Source organism: Catharus ustulatus, chromosome 12 (assembly GCF_009819885.2).
Source record: "Catharus ustulatus isolate bCatUst1 chromosome 12, bCatUst1.pri.v2, whole genome shotgun sequence".
NCBI lineage: Eukaryota > Metazoa > Chordata > Aves > Passeriformes > Turdidae > Catharus > Catharus ustulatus.
The window spans coordinates 7,208,975-7,227,526 of NC_046232.1; positions in this window are offsets into that span (position 1 = coordinate 7,208,975).

Below are 18,552 nucleotides of genomic sequence, written 5' to 3' on the forward strand. Positions count from 1 at the left end.
ACATGCAAGCCTTTCTAGTGAGACTTCAGAATATTTATTTAGCTGCAAGAACTCCTATAATAAATATTATTTAAGCTAGAAAAAATGGAGTTTAGTAGAAGGTGTGATGAACTAGATAAGAAAGTAGTTACTGTTTCTAGTACTGGAGGGGAAACATTTAGATTGGAGGGATTTTACAAGTAGAGTTCCTTGGGGACAGTTTTTTAGCTAATCTTGTTTTAATATTTTCATTAAAGAAGCAGTGGGAAAGGTACAAGACTGACAAAACATGGGAGGCCCTTGCTAATACTGAGAAGACCAAACCACTAAACGATAAGGGCTGGATGACAACTTGAAAATACAGCAAGAGAAACTGGTAGAAATCTCCTACTATGAAGTGCAGGGTCATAGAGTTGATAGGAATTTCTCTATAAATGGGACTCATAAATTGGAAATGAGATAAAAAAACTTGACTGAAGTAATCAATAACAAAATTGACCATGAGTCACTGCTACAATTTGACTGTGAGAAAGGAAAATAGAATTCCAAGATGCATTTAGGTAGATGGTTTTGGTAGGAAGAGAGGATGTCGTTGTTAACCACATCCAGAACAGTGTGCATAGCTCTTGATGCCAGGCACATCTGTGAGAAAGATGTGGGGATATTGTGGTCACATTTCAAGAAGTCTGTAAGTATTTGGCAGTGAATATATAAGAGAAATTATACTGGTAGTTTCATTTCAAATTAAATTGATGGTTCAGGTGCTACCAATCCCATTTGCAACAGCTGCTCACCAGCACCACTGGAATGGTCAGGGAGGAGGCTTTTGTTTTAATTAGACCCAACAAGTAATGAAATATTTCTGGAAGTGAAAATAAAATCTTTTATTCAATGAGAAGTTAAAATTATCTGTGTTGTAACAGCACTGAAATTAGTTCAATTTTAGTTCTTATTTTTCTTGCATAAAAGTTTCTTAATAAAACACTGATATCAGAAAGATTGTATTTTTCTTCTAAGACAACACATAATTTTATTTTTTAAAATACATTGAAACTCTGTAGATGTTTTAGAAAATACCTAAAATTACAGACTAGTCATCTCTGTATTGTATCTGCAAATCTGTCCTTGGGTTCTGTGATGTCTGGATGAGATTTTGGTAGTTTACAAGGAATTTATGATACATTTACAGGAGAGTCTTTATTTTGCAAACATGTGCTGTGGCATGAAACTCCCATGTTTAAATATCTGCAGTAGTAACACCTTGTGATGCACAATGCAAAGAGCCCCAATGTGGAAGTGTACTGGGTTTAGGTCAGACTTGTTTTTGCCACATCAGTTCCATTAAAAACATTATTCAAGGTTTAATTTCAGTGTAATGATAAGATATGATAAAACAGCATATTTAATTTGTTTAAATATGTTTAAATTTGTGTGGCAGTTCTGGCAAGAAAACTCCTAAACTGACCTGCATTGGATGTGCAGTTTTCTATTTGTTGCTAATTATTGTTCATTCCAATAAACAGGCAATGTTATGTTTCACACCTGGGAAACGTTATTGTACAAGAGTTGGAGTTTAAAAAACTTCAAAGTTACAAAAAGTTTGGTTGATAAAATTTGTAGTTTCAGTGTCTCATATTTTCCTTTCAAGATGCTTTTAACTGTCATAGGACTAAGTCTGATCTTACAATGTCCACTTTAAAGAATTTCTGTAAGTTTTTTTTCTCTTGCAGAGGACTTAGTTTCTGAAGTCATGTCAGGAAAGGGTGAATCTACATAAAGAACTGAAAATTGGGAAGAGCTTTAATGATGTTGATATTTTTAACGTCTGGTTTATTCAGCCTTTGGTGATTAGTCTCTACACAAAAATAAGCATTGTCTTCTATTTTTAGCTTGAAAAGAAAAACAAACCAAAAAAAGTAGCTTGTGCCTGTTCCATTGTACACATCCTTTCTTTGTTTAATGCCTTGTTTTCATTTTCTTTTTACTCTCTCAGTGTTTGTGCAATGCAAAGGCGCTTTGTCACTCTGTACAGTTTGTACATACTAAAGAAAACAAGTCTGATAAAAAACAATTTTCTTTAGATGCTGGCTGGAAAGTGCTGTGTGCTTTAATGGCTGAACATTGTTTTGCTGGGACTCTGGGAGAGTGGATTGAAAATACTACTTGAACTTCTTGGCCATCAAAAGTTAAATGTTCCTATAGGATGAGATGTGTTGTTCAAGGAACTGCTTCAATCTGTTAATCTGGGTAATGACTTGGACAAGGAAATAGTGGCTGAAGAGCCTGGCTTCCACAACAAACTCTTGCTGAAAATGTCATACCAGTGACTCAGTGACGTGGCCACAGGGAACTGGGAAGTTTCATAGGTCAGTTTGCTAAAACAACACAATCCAACTGCTAAAGAGTTTTTTTTTGTTGTTTTTTTTTTTTCATGGTAATTATAGTTAAGCATGCCTCCAAAGAGTTTTGCTTTGGAAAAATACCAGGTGATTGGGTTGCTGACTTAATTTCTTTTTCTCAGAAGATCCTCCTCTGACATGATTTTTTTTCAGCTAAGACAATGCAGTGTGGCCACAGTGATTTATGTGCTTCCATAAATTACCTTCCCACAGAGCAGTGCAGTAATCATGAGCAAGAAAAGCTCTTGTGAATTCTTGACCCCCTAAAGGAGGTTCAGCCCTTTACCTTTACTTTCTGTTAACAATATTTCTGTGAGGGGCAGTAAAGACCAAATACTGGGTTTGTAAACACTTCATTGCAGATTCTTGTAAAATATTTTGGAGTTAGTTTTCGGCAGACAAACCAGAGCATTTTTAGATTTGACCTGAGATAATGTTTTCTTACTGAAAAATAAAATGAAGAGAGATTCCCAGTTGAACAAATAAAAAGAGGTTAATCCAGGAGACTGACTTGGATTGAATTATCCCAAAAGATAAGGCGTTCCTAAATATAGAATTTTGGAGTCCCCTCTGAAGTTTCCAAATGTGGTACCACTGCTTTAAAGTTGTTAATGAAAACTCTACGGGAAACTAGACAAAGGACTAGGTGCTGTCCAGAGTTTGAAACTATAAATATCCTATGTTTTCTGGGGAAGAGATCCATAATCTAAATATATTTATGTATCATGTCTGATCAGGTATAAAAATACAGCTACAAAATATCTGCTTCATAGCACAAAAATTGCCTAAACATGTGAAGAAATGAGGATGAAGTATAGCAGAACTGTCTAATAGTAAGAGCAAAATTTTAGTATTTGCTAAGTCATACATTTTAAATTCATCTTACAGTACAGCATAGAAATTTTGAATAAAATTGGCATTTCCAAGTAAGGAAAGTAGCTTTTCTGCTTAAGAGAAATAATGTTCAGCATCCTTCTTCTTGTCATGTAATTTGGGTTGAAAGGATATTTCAGTGGCTCTCACCTAATCCTTAGACAATTGAAAAACTAATTAAGTAAATCTGAACAGAAGTTGAAAATGGGTTGTTGGTGTGTTAAGGATAGGAAAACATCACACAGGTCAGCATGTGAACACACGCTGCTTTTTCCAGGTTCTGGCTGCCTCCTGACCCCAGCAGCAGCTTCCTGTCATGGTTATGAGTGGACTTGTCTGAGCCTTGATAAATCTGCATCTTTTGGGTGGCTTTTCCTGCTTACAGGGAAATGTTTCCAAGAGTACTTGTGTAGTGTAATTGTATTTCAGCGTCACCAGTATCCAACATACTGGAGAAAGAAGTGACACAACAATTCCCCAGAACCAGCGAATCCTGTTGTGAAATTGAGCAAAGGCAGTGATGTGTTAATGATTTTTGTTTGTGCCATGGAAAGTGGAACATATAACAGATCCCCTCATTTCCAGTGGCAAAATTTTTTTCTGTCACTTTAAAGTGATCTTGGCAGTGTTCAAGTTTCTCATTTTGAAAAATACTTCCTGCAGAGCTTTTGTTTTTAGTTGATTTTTATTGTTCCTGTCACTTCAAGGTTTTTGATGCCATAAACTAATGGTTGATAATTTCATCTCCTGTAGTTCTTAGGGGAGACCTCTACAACATGTAATTTTATTTTTGGAGTGGAATGGCAAGAGGGGATCCTAGGCATTTTTGATTGCTCCAGAGTCCCAGGCAAGATAAAACAGTCAAAAGTAAGGTTTATTGTACTTGAATTTTTTCATATTCTCATGTAGTTCCTTTGTGTTCTCACTCTCCTTAACTTGCTCACCTTGCCAAATGAAAAGCAGGTATCACTTAGCAAAGAATGAATGGAAAAAGAGCAAGAAAGCAAGAGAAAGCTAAGACAGTTGGATTAAACATTAGCAGGTCTGTTTAGAAAAAGACGCTTTGAAAAAAGCTTCCCTTTCTCTTCAAGTTTAAATGAATGATGAGATTAGATATGAATAGGTATTAGATGAATAATTAGTTTCTCTATCTGAAAAGTATTCGGAACTGTCATTTCTTGTTTCTCTTGTCCTGTGTGCATGCATGCATGCCAAAGGTGAGTTAACCTCACCATGAGTGTAGTTTGTACCCAAACAGCCACAGAGGGAGAGTAGAGATGATTACCCAATTCTTGTTAGCCCTCTGATAACAGACATTTAACCCTCTGTTGGGAAATCCAAGAGGAGAGCACATAAAATTGCACCTTTCATATTGAATGTCTTCTCTGTGTCCTGTCTTTCAAACCATGCAGACAGTGCTACTGGGAGGTGGCATTAGTGAGTCTTGAAACTGGAGAAGGATGTGTCTGGAAGGATCCCAATCCAAAATTCACTGGAGCTGGTACTGAGGTTTTGTTAGTGAGGCAATGGAGCCTTGAGTGGAAGTGTGAGATGCCTGGTCAGAAATCAGCTCTGTGTTTATTTGGGATGATTCTGGCTGTGATTCTTTACCATTAGAGTGCAGACAATATATTCTTGTTTTCTTTGAAAATCAGACCTTTCCAATGTCTACCAGAAGCCAAATTTTGAATTCTTTGCTAAAAGATGATTAACACTGGCAAATCTCTATTTTCTGGTGTCTAAATACTGCTGATCTTTCGTAAAGTCTTTATTATCAGGCATTTCTTTCGTGTTTTGAAGAATAGTGGTCTGAGAAAATCTGTAAAAACTCATGTCACTGTTGAACAAAGGAAGGGTTGTTCTGTTCTGCTTTCCCTGAATCTCTCAGGTCTGTGTTCTGTATTTACCTGGACTGTTTGCAGGAGGGGTGAGGAATGTGGAAATTTGTTTGTAGATGTGTTTATCAGCTACCTTGTTAGAACTGTCAGCAGAGATCCATACCCCTTATCACTTTCTGGTTACTTTTATTCAGAATTAATTTCTGGTTGCATGGAATTGGAGAAAGAAAATTTAAAGTTTTGTTCAGTAATAGCAGAATCGTGTTTTTTAAAAATGTTGAAATGTTAATGAGTTTAGACCTAGATGATATTTCTCCCTCTTTTTAAAAAAATTATGATGCTTCCTAAAGGAAAAGTAATTAAAAAAAATACCCAGTACTGCATTCATAGCATATAAAAGAACTGTAAAATATATTCAGAGTATTGAGTAAAGATCATTGTTTAGTACCATTTGTTTGCATGGTGGTCTAAGACATAAAGGAGTGCAACCTGCTTTCAGAAGTTGCTTATATCAAAGAATTTGATAAAAGAACCTTTTCAGTTAATTTTGAACTCTCTACGTATATAGCTTGTGCTGTTGTTTATTTGAAATTGCCTCTCCTGGATGCATTTGGTCAGGTGATGGAGACAGGAACTGTTTCAGTTCCTCAAAGTGCCTTAAGTGGGAGTATTTGGGGATCTGAAGAATAAAAGGAGAACATAAAACAAAAGTCTTGCTAGAAAACTGTGAAAAAGATGGCAAAACAGATCAAATAGCATGTTTTGGATTCCACTTGCTGTTGTGTGTCTCAGCTATTTAGAGATATATCTGAAGTCACTTATAATTCAAATAATACATTTCTATTTAATGCCTTCAAAAGAAGGAGAAATAAAATGTAACATGTCCTTTAAGAGAAAAAAAATAGTACCTTACTCTTTTTTCTCTGATTAATCTATTTATTATTTATATATTAGAATACAAGAATATATATTTTTTCCCTCTTCTTCCTGAATTTGATTTTCTGTTGTTTTTGAACACTGGGTTGTTTCAAAATTCTCTAAAGAACTGCCTCTTTTTGATTCCTGTGCCATACCATTTTACACTTTCTCTTCCATGTAAAACCCCCCTTACTACGGTGAAATTTCAAAATTTATTTTTCACATCTCCTTTATTTAGAATCAAGTATTGAAGTGAATATTAGAACAGAAGGCAAAGAAATAACACCCACCCTCCAAACTGTTAACTGTGCTTTTGTCTTTTTATATCAGGTAAAAATTCATGGAAGAATGCTGATTCTCAAAACTTGCTATCTATTTTATTGTCTGATTAAATGAGATCAGTAAATTTTCCTCTTTTCTATCCTTCATCGTCACATAATTTGTAAATAAAAATCTCCACTAAAAACATGAGTTTAAATACAATAATCAATAAACTTGTGAGAACAGGGATACCAGTGCTCAGTGAAAGCAGCAGTGCCCATAGAGAGCTCAACTACTGTCCCAGCAGGAAATTGCATCCAAATCCCTCTCCTCTCTTAAAAAGTGTGCAGGAGGAGGCACCAACCACACAACTCACATTGTTTGTGGGGTGACAAAAACACTGTCCTCTTAATTGTCTCATCTAAAGCCAAGTACTTCTAAATAGGAACCTTTAAGTGCTATTTGTATAATGCAGAATTCCTAAATTGAAGTTAGTGCACCAGTGCTTTAATCTGACCTAATCTGAATTTTCTTAACCAAAATCCTGGATGATGAAATTATTCTCCTTGAGACATGTAGTTAAAATCCTGGATGATGAAATTATTCTCCTTGAGACATGTAGTTAATCTGTAGAATTCCTCACTGGGTGTGATGTGGGAATGAAGCACTTATATAAAGCTACTTGGAAACTGGAAGTGCCTGAGAGAAATTCAGGGAGGATTACTGAGCACATAAACAGCTCTGCTTAGTCAGGAGATCTGGGAGCTGGGAAGGGTTGTGACCTGGGGGAAGTGCTGTGTGTATAAACTCTCCCTGCTCAGTGTGTACCTACTTTTGGCAACACTCCTGAGGGTTGAACTGGGAGGGCCTGGGTTTCGTCACAACAACCACTCTGATTTTTGATGTAGAGCTCTACCTGGCATTACTTTTGACTCACATTTTGGCTGGTTCTTAAAGCAAACAACTTGTGAAAAATAACAGCTTTTGGAAAATTTGTCCATTGAAAACTTTTCATTCTTTTTCACATCCAAATTATCAGTGTTAATACTTGCTCTTCAGAATTATTAATTATCTGGAAATTGTTGTTAATGTCAAGTAATTTAGAAATAATGCTGAAATCAGAATTGACCAACAGCATATTTAGGCTAATTTATGTTGAAATCTTTGAAGTTTTAATTTTCAATTTTGTTGCTGGTAAAGTTTTGACTTTTTATCTAGCTTGGACAGGAAAATGTTTTTGGGATATGAAAATATTATTCTGCTCAACTCTTAAAATGTCAAGTCAGCTTTTACCCTGGAAGAGATGGACAAGAGGTAATCAGGAAATCTACCTCAAAGAATTCAAAACTGTGCATGTGTTTGCTCATAACATCATCATTTAGAATATTGATTTTCTGTTTATTTTCCAAGGGTGGAGAACACCTCCATTACTTACGTGCATGTTTCTTGGAACCATTTCCCATATGCTGATACTCTCATGACAGGTGTAAATTTTGATTTTAAAAAATAGACTGTCTTACAATAGCTAAGTAATTTTTTGAGTTGTATTTTAGGGTAGCTATGCTGGAAATGGGAGTTCATTTTCTTCCTATGGTGTTACTTTCTTTGCTGTCATCCTGCAATCACTTTTCTGGTGAGAATGTGCTATGTCAGAAATTCAGCACAACTTCTGGATCACAGCATTCCATAGTATGAGGAGAAGTCAAATATATGCACCAAGAACATGTTTAAAGTTCAGGAAAACACAAAACAAAACCAGAAGAATAAGAAGAGAGAAACATCAGCATCTTTAGGATATTAGCACAGGAAAGCATTGCTGAGTAAAGCTCACTTGCTGGGCCATGGGACAACCCTCCAGGACAGACTGCTGGATAATAAATTTATTCCCTGGAAGGCACAGCTAAGCTGAGGGGGGTGGGTGTACAATAGTCATATGTACAAACAGCTTTGTCTGCACAAAGTTAGTGAATTGTGGATTTATTTACTTATTTGTTTACTTCTTGTTCATGAATTTTTGGTAGTGGCTATTCCACCAAACTCCCCTTGTGACTATTTAGGCTTGACAGACTTCTGGTATTCAGAAAGAGACAAATGACTGTCTCAGTCTGCAGAAAGGCAGTGGGGAAAATGAGAAGTCAGTAGGGCTGGACGATGATTGAATGTTGCAGTGGAAAAGAGGTAGAAAAAAAGAAAAAGTGGATACTCAAGCCTTGTTTTGTGGGGGAATCTGCCTGGGTTGAGTAAAATTAAATCTCAGGCTACCAAAGTGGCCTTTGTTCCATTCAGGGAATAGGACTAAACTTCCAAAAGTCCCAGTCTGAGTGGTGACTTGGCATCTAGTTCCTTAAAATTTTTCTACTTCCAAGAAACCTGTGTCTTAGAGGAAATATTGGGAGAATTTTAAAGGATATGTTCTTGGGAGCTCTCTTTTGCTTTAATCTCCCTCTCCCCCCTTTCCTCTTATCTCCTCTTCTCTTGCCGCTCCAATAAGTTCCTGTTTTTTTCCATTATGTCCTTTGATTTTTTTTAATAACTATTTTTTTAAATAATAGAATTGTTTTGTTTTACTGTTTTTGTCTGAAAGCCTTAGTTAAGCCAAAATAACTGAGGGGAAATCCTGTTTTCCAGTAGATAAACACTTTTTACTTTGACAATCGCTTGGTGTGTTCATCTAAGCAAGAGTTTGATGGTTTCACTGATACAGTATTAAAAGGCTTTGATCATTTTTACTGTATCCTTTGAAATTTCTCCAAACAGATCTCTTACAGTAGATGCCTGTAGATATTTCTTTTAAAACCTCTGCAGTGCACACTGTTTAAAAAGTTATTTCCATGCAATTCTTTCCAGAAATTAGACTTTTACCAAATTCTGAATTAATTAGTTTTAAAATGAAACCTTTTAATAGGAAGAAGAATTTACAGGGACATATTTTAAGTACATTCTGTGTACAGAACTGGTCTTAGAACTTTTATTAATGCTGTCAGGCAATTTTTGTTACAATTTTCCTTGTACAGATGAACAGAGACTGGAGTATAACAATTGCCACCACTTGTGCCAATGTTCACCAAGAATTTCTGAAGTTCATTTGTTTAGTGCTGTAGTGCAACTTTCCCTTTTAGTAAAAGGGGCCTCACAACGGTGTCCTATAAATATTTGTCTGAGTTTGGGGTGAGCCATTGTTAAAATCAGTGAAGTTGTTGCTGAGCTCTGCAGACCTTTCCAGGAGTCCTGTGAAAACTATTACAGAAGTTACCATTTTGTCTGAATACTTGATACTATCTCCATAGTACAACGAAAAATGTTACTAAAAGCATTAACAGCATAGAAAACTTTTAATGGGAGTTTTATCCCTTCTACCTATAATTGCCAGATACCTTTACACATTGTGATTCATAGGGAAAATATGTGTAAAATGATAAAACCTGCTTGTTAAAAGTCATGATGCTAAGGTCCAGTGAGTTAGATGGCTAGACATGTGATTTGTGTCTCACTCAAAGCCTTAAATCTCAATTTCAGGTGAAATAAAGCTGCCTCTTGGCAGCACTGCAAGGGCATGCAGTGCTGCAATTTTAACCTGTTACTGCAGTGACAGGGAGAATTCAGTCTCTGGGCCTCTGGCAGTACTTGCAGTTTGGGTGCAGAATTCCAAATTTGAGATGGGCAGAGAAAAAAAAACTTGTTTTGTTTTGTTTCCTTGTAACTTCAAAATTTGTAGGTTTGTAAGGTGTTCTGGGACCAAAACTCTGGAAACCAGTAGCAGTAAATATGTATTAGAGGGCAGCTATGTAATAGTATAATGCTAAGTTACAGTACAATTTGGTCCATAGTTGTCCTTTATGGCTAAGTAATTTATATAGTTGTCTTACATAGTGTTGTGCAAAGCGTGTGCACACATAGAAATGCGCATATTTAAATATATATATATGTGGTTATTAATGCTGTTTATAAATACTACAATGCTTACATGCACTTGATAAAGCCTATGATATTCCCCTCATAATTACAGCATTTAATGTGAATGAAACATTACTTTGGGAATTTGTCTTAGAGGATTCAAGTGTTTAATATTCAGAGACCCTATACATAAAATATCCAATTTCTAAATCTTTGCTGTGCATCCATGCATTGCTGAACACTTTTTCCAGGTCCAGAGCATCTTAATGCAGAGGAAGGACATGTGAACTGAACAGCTGCAGTAGGTTGGATAACCTTCAAAATACTTCAAGGCATAAGTCAGGCACTAATTTTCAAGATAAACTAAACTTTTTTTTTCTAGACCATTCAGTATTGATATCTCTCTGACCAGATCTTTTGGATGTCTCTGGTTATATCTGTTATTTCAGTTCCTGTAGTAGTCCTAGGTATTTGAATTTTGCAACAGTATGTCACATTGAAGGAAAATTTTTAACATTCATTTTCAGTTAGATTATTTTGTATTTATATGGGGTTTTTTAGCAGTTGTGGACTGATGTGAACCAAACTGGGAAGATTTAAGTTGTTTTCCATATTTTGAACACAAAGAAATTGATGAACAAAATCACTGTGTTCCAAAGTGAACAACAGTATGATGGTTAATGCATTTTGTTTTTAGGATATCTGAAAGCACACATAGCTAAACCTATTGTGTTAAACCTATTGCCAAACAATGGGGAAAATCAATGTACGATCTGCAAGTACTATTTGGAAATTTGGAATTCCAAAAAGTGTCTCCCAATAATTTGCACTAAGCAGGAGTGAACAGCAGAATGAACTGAAAGCCAGGGACAGACAAAGGTGGGGTAGAACAACCCAGGGATGCTTCTGTTCGTGCTGGTTTTGGTCTGTGAACAGGAAATGTCACTCTCCCAGTCAGTCAAAGCTTTTTTGTAAACAACATGTTCCTGATGCTAAATACTATAGTTTAAGCAAAAATACATGTTCTCCCCCCATTTGCATTGTTTTCCTACTTGGGATGGGGTTTTATTTTATAACTAGTTTCTGTAGTTGGAAGTACAAACTCTCTTATTTCTTTAGCTGCCCTTGCTTGTTCTCTTTAGACTTTACACCTTCACAAGTTTATGAATATCAGAATAGAAATCATTCCCTGAAATTTCTTTGATCTCTGCTTGTGATGTGTTGTTGGTGAGAAATTTATTGTAAATTAGCTGAACTATGAATGAGTTGTTGAAAATTTTCACACATTAGATTTTCTGGAGGATGTGTAATGAAGCAGCCTTGTGTTTTCTCACCAGGAGCTGTTCAACAGAATCCAACAGGGCAGCACCATGAAAGTGTGCTGAGGCCAAGTTTGCTTTGCTTTGCAAAGCAAAATGGATCTGCTTTAGTGGAAAAAAATCAACAAACATGGGCAATATTAAATTTTACTATAAACTTGTGATGTTTGTATGTCTGAAGAATTAAACCTTTCCAAAGGGAGTATCCATTTTGCTAAGTGAGGTCTCATCTTCTAAGAGCAGGGATTTTGATTGTGATGTCTGCTGGGATTAAAACAGAAGAATCTTCAATAAACTTAAAGGTGAGGATGGAATCATTAAACAAAAGATATATTAAATATGACAGTCTGGAAAATGCAAGCAAAGTCAAGAATTCAGTTGCCACATGCTGAAAGGGAAGATGTTCAGAATTGATCTCACAGTGACAAGGGTAACAAAAAGCCTTCAAATTTCTCTTTGAAGAGATTGATTTAAAATATTGTGGGCAATGTGAAGAAGAAATGGATGTGTTTATGCTACTCTGTTCTTCCTAAATGTTAATTTTTTGATTGAGCCTATACTTGTGTTTTAATATTAATTTAACAAGACTTTCTGGACTCATATAAATAATCCATGTAATGTACACATTAGCAGAGTAATTTCCCCTCAATCTAATAACTGAGAGTTGTTATTTGCATTGTAGTTGTACCTAGAAGCCTGTTCAGGTTAGGAGCCCCATCGTGGCAAATACAACCAACCATCCAAGATTAGGGGACTGGGTATTTGTTCCCCTGAGAATCAAAATGATTTAACAGAAGTTTTTATGAATTCAACTTGTATCCTTTCATGTCCTTAAACTTCACTTCTAGGGTCTTCAGGTATGTGTCCCTCTAAATGAAGTTTATATTCTTAACTCTTTAAGTTTATAATTTTTTGTCTTTAAGATAATCTTATGTGTTCAGCTGACATATTGGAGCTAATTTGAACACAAACATAAGACTGGATGCACCAAGGCCCAGTGGGAGCAGGCAAGCACGACTAAGAGTGGAGGCATTCAGTAGGGGACACTGCTGTTCCTCAGTGCTGTGGGCACTGCAGCTGTGCAGGGGCTGAGGATCCCTGCTGAGCTTTGCTGGCCAGGGGTGCTGTGCTGCCTCTTGCAGGGTGTTGGGACACCAAGCCTCGCCTTGTTGCACTCTCAGAATTTGCTCTGCAGGCGCATGAGACTTGTGAGGATTTTGCTGGTGAGGATGGAACCCCAGCTCCCAAGGCAGGGCTCAGGCCTGGTATCAGGAATTGTACATCCATGGAGGTGATAACAGAAAATTCAGAGGACCCAATTCCCCATTCCTGAGCAGTTCAGCCATGATTCTTGCACTCATTTGATTCTGTTCACTAGGCAACATGTGAAAATGAATTTTTCTTTCTACTGGGTTAATTTGCTGTTGGCTTAGCAAGCTGAAAAGACTCCTGCAGAAACTGCATAAGTCAGCATAAGGAATAAGAAAAGAGATCACAGAACTGATCAGGCAAATACTTCCAAAACCTCCAAATGTGAAAATTAAATGGAAGCAGGGTGCATCTAAAGACTTAGCAAAAGGTTTGTCACCCAAAAGCAGTGATTGTACAAAAATTTACATTTTAATTTACTCAAGATTGTTCTGTGAAAAATATCACAGCCCACTTAAACCTTTTCTTATTTTTCTATTAGCATAAGAAAAGGTATCTTTGAAAGTACCTGGAAAGCTGATTTTATAATCCCTGTATTCATTTGCCTAGCACAAAGTATGTAGCCTCAGAAGTTAAAAATTCTCCAAATAGTTACAGACCAATTGTATTTGGGCAACAATGTGAAACTTCAATGAAGTGGCTGAGAAAAACTTATGAGACATTTCTCTGTAGTGCTTGAGAGCACAGTGCAGCCAAAAAGGCTCCAGCATGCAGTGGGGGGGACAGGAGCAGTTTGTTATCAATCCAGAAATGGCCATCTCACATGCACAAACCCAGAAGAGATCAGTGGCTCAGCTGAACAGCCACGTAGCCAGTTGTGCTGCTTGGTGAACAGCTGCCCTTGCTGAGCACAGAAAACCTCCAAAAAGCACCAGGACAATGTCAGAGTGGCAGACTGTTCCAGCCCTTCTGCACAAAGCACGGATGTGACGTGTAAGGGCATCAAGCAGCTGCATTAGGGCCCACAGTAAGAAGGGACAAGGCTGAACTGTGGGCTTGTTCCTGTAATTCTCTGGGCAGGGACACTTCACAGGGAGCAGCAACAGCTGGGTGCAGATCAAAGTATTGGAACTCTGCTTCTCTGGGAATGGGGGGAGACAGCAATAGCAGGAGAGGCGGAAACCTGAGTGCACAAATATAGAGATTACCTTTCTGCACTGTTCTCTTTACTACTCCAGTTTGTCAAAAGCTGCTTTACCATATTGTGCATAGGTGGTGCATATAACACCATAGCTCATGTTTCTGACTTTGGTTGGCATGTTTTTCTAGAATCTGTCAAATTTTGTAGGGCAAAGAAAATGGAACTGCTATTCATATGCTAACAATTAAAGACACAAAATGGGAGGGAATCTTGTGTAAAACAATACTTAAAGATTCTTCCAGAAGGTTTCTCTTTTTCACTATATATAAATTCACTTTGCAGTTTAAAAAATCTTTAAAAAGAAAAAACCCACTTTTTTTTACAATAGAAACAGAACTATTTGAATGCATAGTCTTCTTTGTATATAAGAACCTAAACGTACTTTAGGGTGTATTCGGATCATAGGACTGGCATCCTTGTCTGCATCCATCTGTACCAGCAAAGAGGTTACCACCTCCAGCTTTTTGTCACTTCCCACCTGCCAGAAATTACCACCCTTGCTGTTCTGTTGCCAATGCTCCAATGTTGTCCATTTGCTGCAAGGAAAATCTCTAGGTTACCTCACATCACCTGTTTTGACTATTTAAACTGGTATAATTTATATTGCTTGAAAGAAATTTGAGCATGTTTATGTCAACTGATCTCCTGCAGGAGTTGGATAAAAGTGGCAGCTGTCCGGAAATGATAAAAGTGGGTGGGGTGCTACAGGCAGTAATCCTTGACTGACCAAGGATGTTTGTTAATGGCCTGAGACACACACATGTAATCATTTGCTAGCTTCTGGAAAACTGCCTCACTGATATTTTCTTCATTCCTTACACTTTCAAAATGGAGATCACATATATTGGCTTGTGTGTGATACTCAGTTCTACTGTGGACATTAGAATCTTCTCACTATAGTATAAATATACAAAAATTAGCTATAAATAGACAGCATTTTATTGTCATCTCCTAACAAGCAGTAATATCTATTTACCAAATTTATGTGCCCAGAAATAATTTCTAATTGTTCACTTTTATTAATCAACAGAAAGTTGTGTAATTATCCCAAGGCTTTCTTTCATCTCTAAGCCATCATTTCATCCATGTCCAGTGACCAACCTGGTAGTACAATCAGAAGAAAAACAGTACAGATAAACGGAATTATTTGCCTCTTCATGTCATGCAGGAACACCAAGTAGGTGAATTTTTCAGCCTTGTTATTTGGCACTACATTTGAGTTCAACCTAGAATTCTCAGAGCTAAGTTTTTTACATAAAAACAAAGCTATAATAGTCATAGTTTATGTGGCTAAGTCACAGAAGGTGATAATGTATTATATACTGCCAGAACATTTTGTTTTCCATGTCTCCTCTCTCCAATTCATTGCATAATTTCCTTTTCCCTCTGGTCCATCCCTTCAAAGCTGTGATAATATCCAGTAAACATTAATATCAGATCCCAATTTTAAGAAACACATTGTGTTTAATATTTCCTTTAGAAAATATAGCCTTCTATTGCATTGTGCTGTTTTATATGAACTGAGAAAATCCACATGCCCAGATAGACAATTCAAATCTTCCCTGTCATATAGCAAAGTAACCAAATATAGCACAGTGACATGCTTTTCCCAAAAAAGATGTTGTGTGTAATGCTGCTCATGGGACATTCATCCTGTCATCAGAGCAAGTTTTAGAGCAGGAAACTCTTCAGTCTCCCTGAATGACACTGAAAAACCAAACCAAACCAAAGCAAATTCATCGTCGCCTCTGCTAACTTGGTCAGTAAAAGTCTGCACGATGCAAGAAGAGATCTCAGAGTGCATACTGCTTTTTAGGCTAGAACAGTGTGAATGGTTCAGTGCCAACTGCCAGCATTGCCTTTGTCCACTGCAGAGCCAGCTCCAGCCAAGTTTGTTCTCATTCATGTCTGCATCTTGGCTGAAGAATGACATTTCTGGTAAAATATAGGAAATAAGCTGAGCCTCACCAGCATGCTAATGAACCCCAAATTCCCTTTCAGCTGCTGGTAGGCCAGTGAATCCTGCTCAATGAACCCCACAGCACTGTGACAAGGGGGCATGTGCCACAGTCCTCACCATCCAGTTCTCAGGTTCTCTTGGGAAACCTCTGTTGAAAAATGCAGAAAAAAATCTACAGGAAAAACCGTTTATTCCAACAAGGCTTATCAGGGCTTGTCTTGGGCTTGTAGTGTAACAAAACCAGCATGGACAGCTGGACACACAATATTTAGTTAAGGAAATGGGCAACAACTGCATTCTGCACTTTACTGACAGGGAATAAGGATAGCAGAAATATTCTGTGTCAATTCACTGCTCTTCATATAACCTTGAGGAGAGGGATAATGTGCATCCACACTGATATCTGGGACAATGTGGGAATTAATGATAACAGGGAGGCAAAGGTCTGTGCATCCACATTTCCTGGCACAGCATGTCAGACAGAGCCTGTGCTCCTCAGTTTTTCCTCTCAAAGATGCACATCACGCACCTCAGTTGTAATAACTATACCTATTTTCTTTCTATTCTGTAATGAGAAAAGAAATGAACACAGGATGATTTTTAGCCAGGCAGTTACAGGTGTTGTTTTGTTCTCTTTAAAAGCTAACATAGTATGTTTAATTTAAGAAAAACCGTTGTTCAAGATCAATAAAATGTAAAATATTAAAAAAGAAAAAAGGAAGGAATGTTACTAGCAATAATTTTTTACTTCTTGATCAGACACCTGAAAAATTTAGGAAAAGAAAGGATATATTTGAACCTAATTCATCACAGAAATAGTTCTTACTAGACTGAAACTACTGGGCAATGGATTTGGAAGATACTGGGGGGAATCTTGGTCAGTGAGTCCTTTTGTATTGAATGAGCACGAGTTGCCGAGTGTGACACAGCAGACATGAGATCTAGCTTGCTAAGTTTACTGCTGTCTTTTCTTTTTTCCAAGTAATAGCTTGCCTCTGGTTTACAAACTTAAAACCCCCCAATTTTGTCCTAATAGAGTTTCTGATAGCTATAGCCATGGTAAACAGACTGATAGAATATTTGAATTATTAGATTTATAGAATTACTGACTTTCTGTGAATTTTATGTAAATATTTCTCAATAGCAATTGAGAAATAATGTTAATTTTTCTGTGAATGAAACTGCTTCTGTATTTCTGCCAAAATGTTAGGAAGGTACTAAGTTAGTAATTTCTATAACTATTTATTCTGTAGAGCCTTAGTGATTAAAGTGACTTTGCCTTAACCTAAAGAAAGAAAGAAAAATAAATAACTTCAATCAACCACTGAGGATGTGAGAAACCAGTGGAAAGAGGCAGAAAATGGTTTATGATAATTTAATAATAGAAAGAAAACCCCAGCTTATACTGAACTAATTGGTGAAAGGGAAGTCAAAGAGCTTTAAAGAAAAAATACTGAAACACCCCCCCTCACCACTCCATCCCAATTTTAGTTCAGTACTATAATTGTTGTCCTGCCTATTTTGAGTGTTCCTGGTGCAATCTGGGCAATACAGACAAAGTGAGAATTTATAACCAAATTCAATGTGGGGCACACTTTGGCTGCTGTCATTGGCAGCAACAAGCAACTACCTCTGCACTTTCCAGGCATCATGTCTAATATTGCTGATGGGACACTGTTGTGATTGCATTTAATGATTTTTTTTTTTAAGTGTCAGCTTTGATAATAGATAATCCATATGCAACTGTATTGATAGCTGGTGTATATTGTGCTTCTCAGGCCTGTGTCTATCAACTGGAGATACATCACTTCTTTTCCATAGGGGCTGGCTCAGTTGCTAGAAATGAAAGTGAAGCTCTTTGTTGCCTTTTGTATTCATTTTGTTTTGCAGCAGTGTCAGGGGTGTTATTCAGATTTATGGGAGACTGCCTAGACTAAACAACTGCCACTGCAAGCTGCAAAAGTCACACTTTATTCAGTTCATTTTGAATTAGAATAATCTCTTACCCCTCTACAGTAATTTTAATAACTCCCATATTTTTCCACTATAGATTCACATAAAGGGCTCATTATTTTTTAAAAGATAAATATATGTTCTTCTACCTGGACCTGACAAATCTATTAGCCAAACCTTCCATTAACAGAAGAAAGAGCTTCCTTTATTTTGCATGGGTTCTTTCCTAACCTTTAAGGTAATTAGCTGTAATTATGCTTCTCTATAATGACAGGGCTGATATTCTAAATATTCTGAATTTTAACTTTAAGCAGCACTTACTCTAATTTCTGTGGTGCTGTGCAGATCTGAGATAGTGCTCTGTGTTGTAGCTACCTTTGGGGTTATATTGGTTGAAATACTGGGAGAATTATCCCTTAAAATGGATGTTCATTTTGTCCTAAACATAGATCTTAGTCTCTCAGCTTTATTGCTTCTTTTGTTAGCAGCTTTAAAATTTACTTAATCATGGACAAGGGCTTTTTGGGAATGGAAGTAGGGGTTTTTTTGGCTTTTATTAACAAACCTAGTACTCATACATTGGTATAAGATTATTTTTGGGGACGGGCTCTGCTCCACATGTGTTTTTTAGCTGCCACCCTATCTGGACAGAGTTCTTCAGGACAAGTAGAATAATTGGGTAACATAAAAGTTTTGCAATTGTTTGTACAACCTCTGTCATAGTGGTTCATTTTTATAAAACTGTCCTGAGAGATCCTTAGCTGCCCTTTGTCAGCTGAACTTTGCTAGGCTGCCACACCGAACTGAT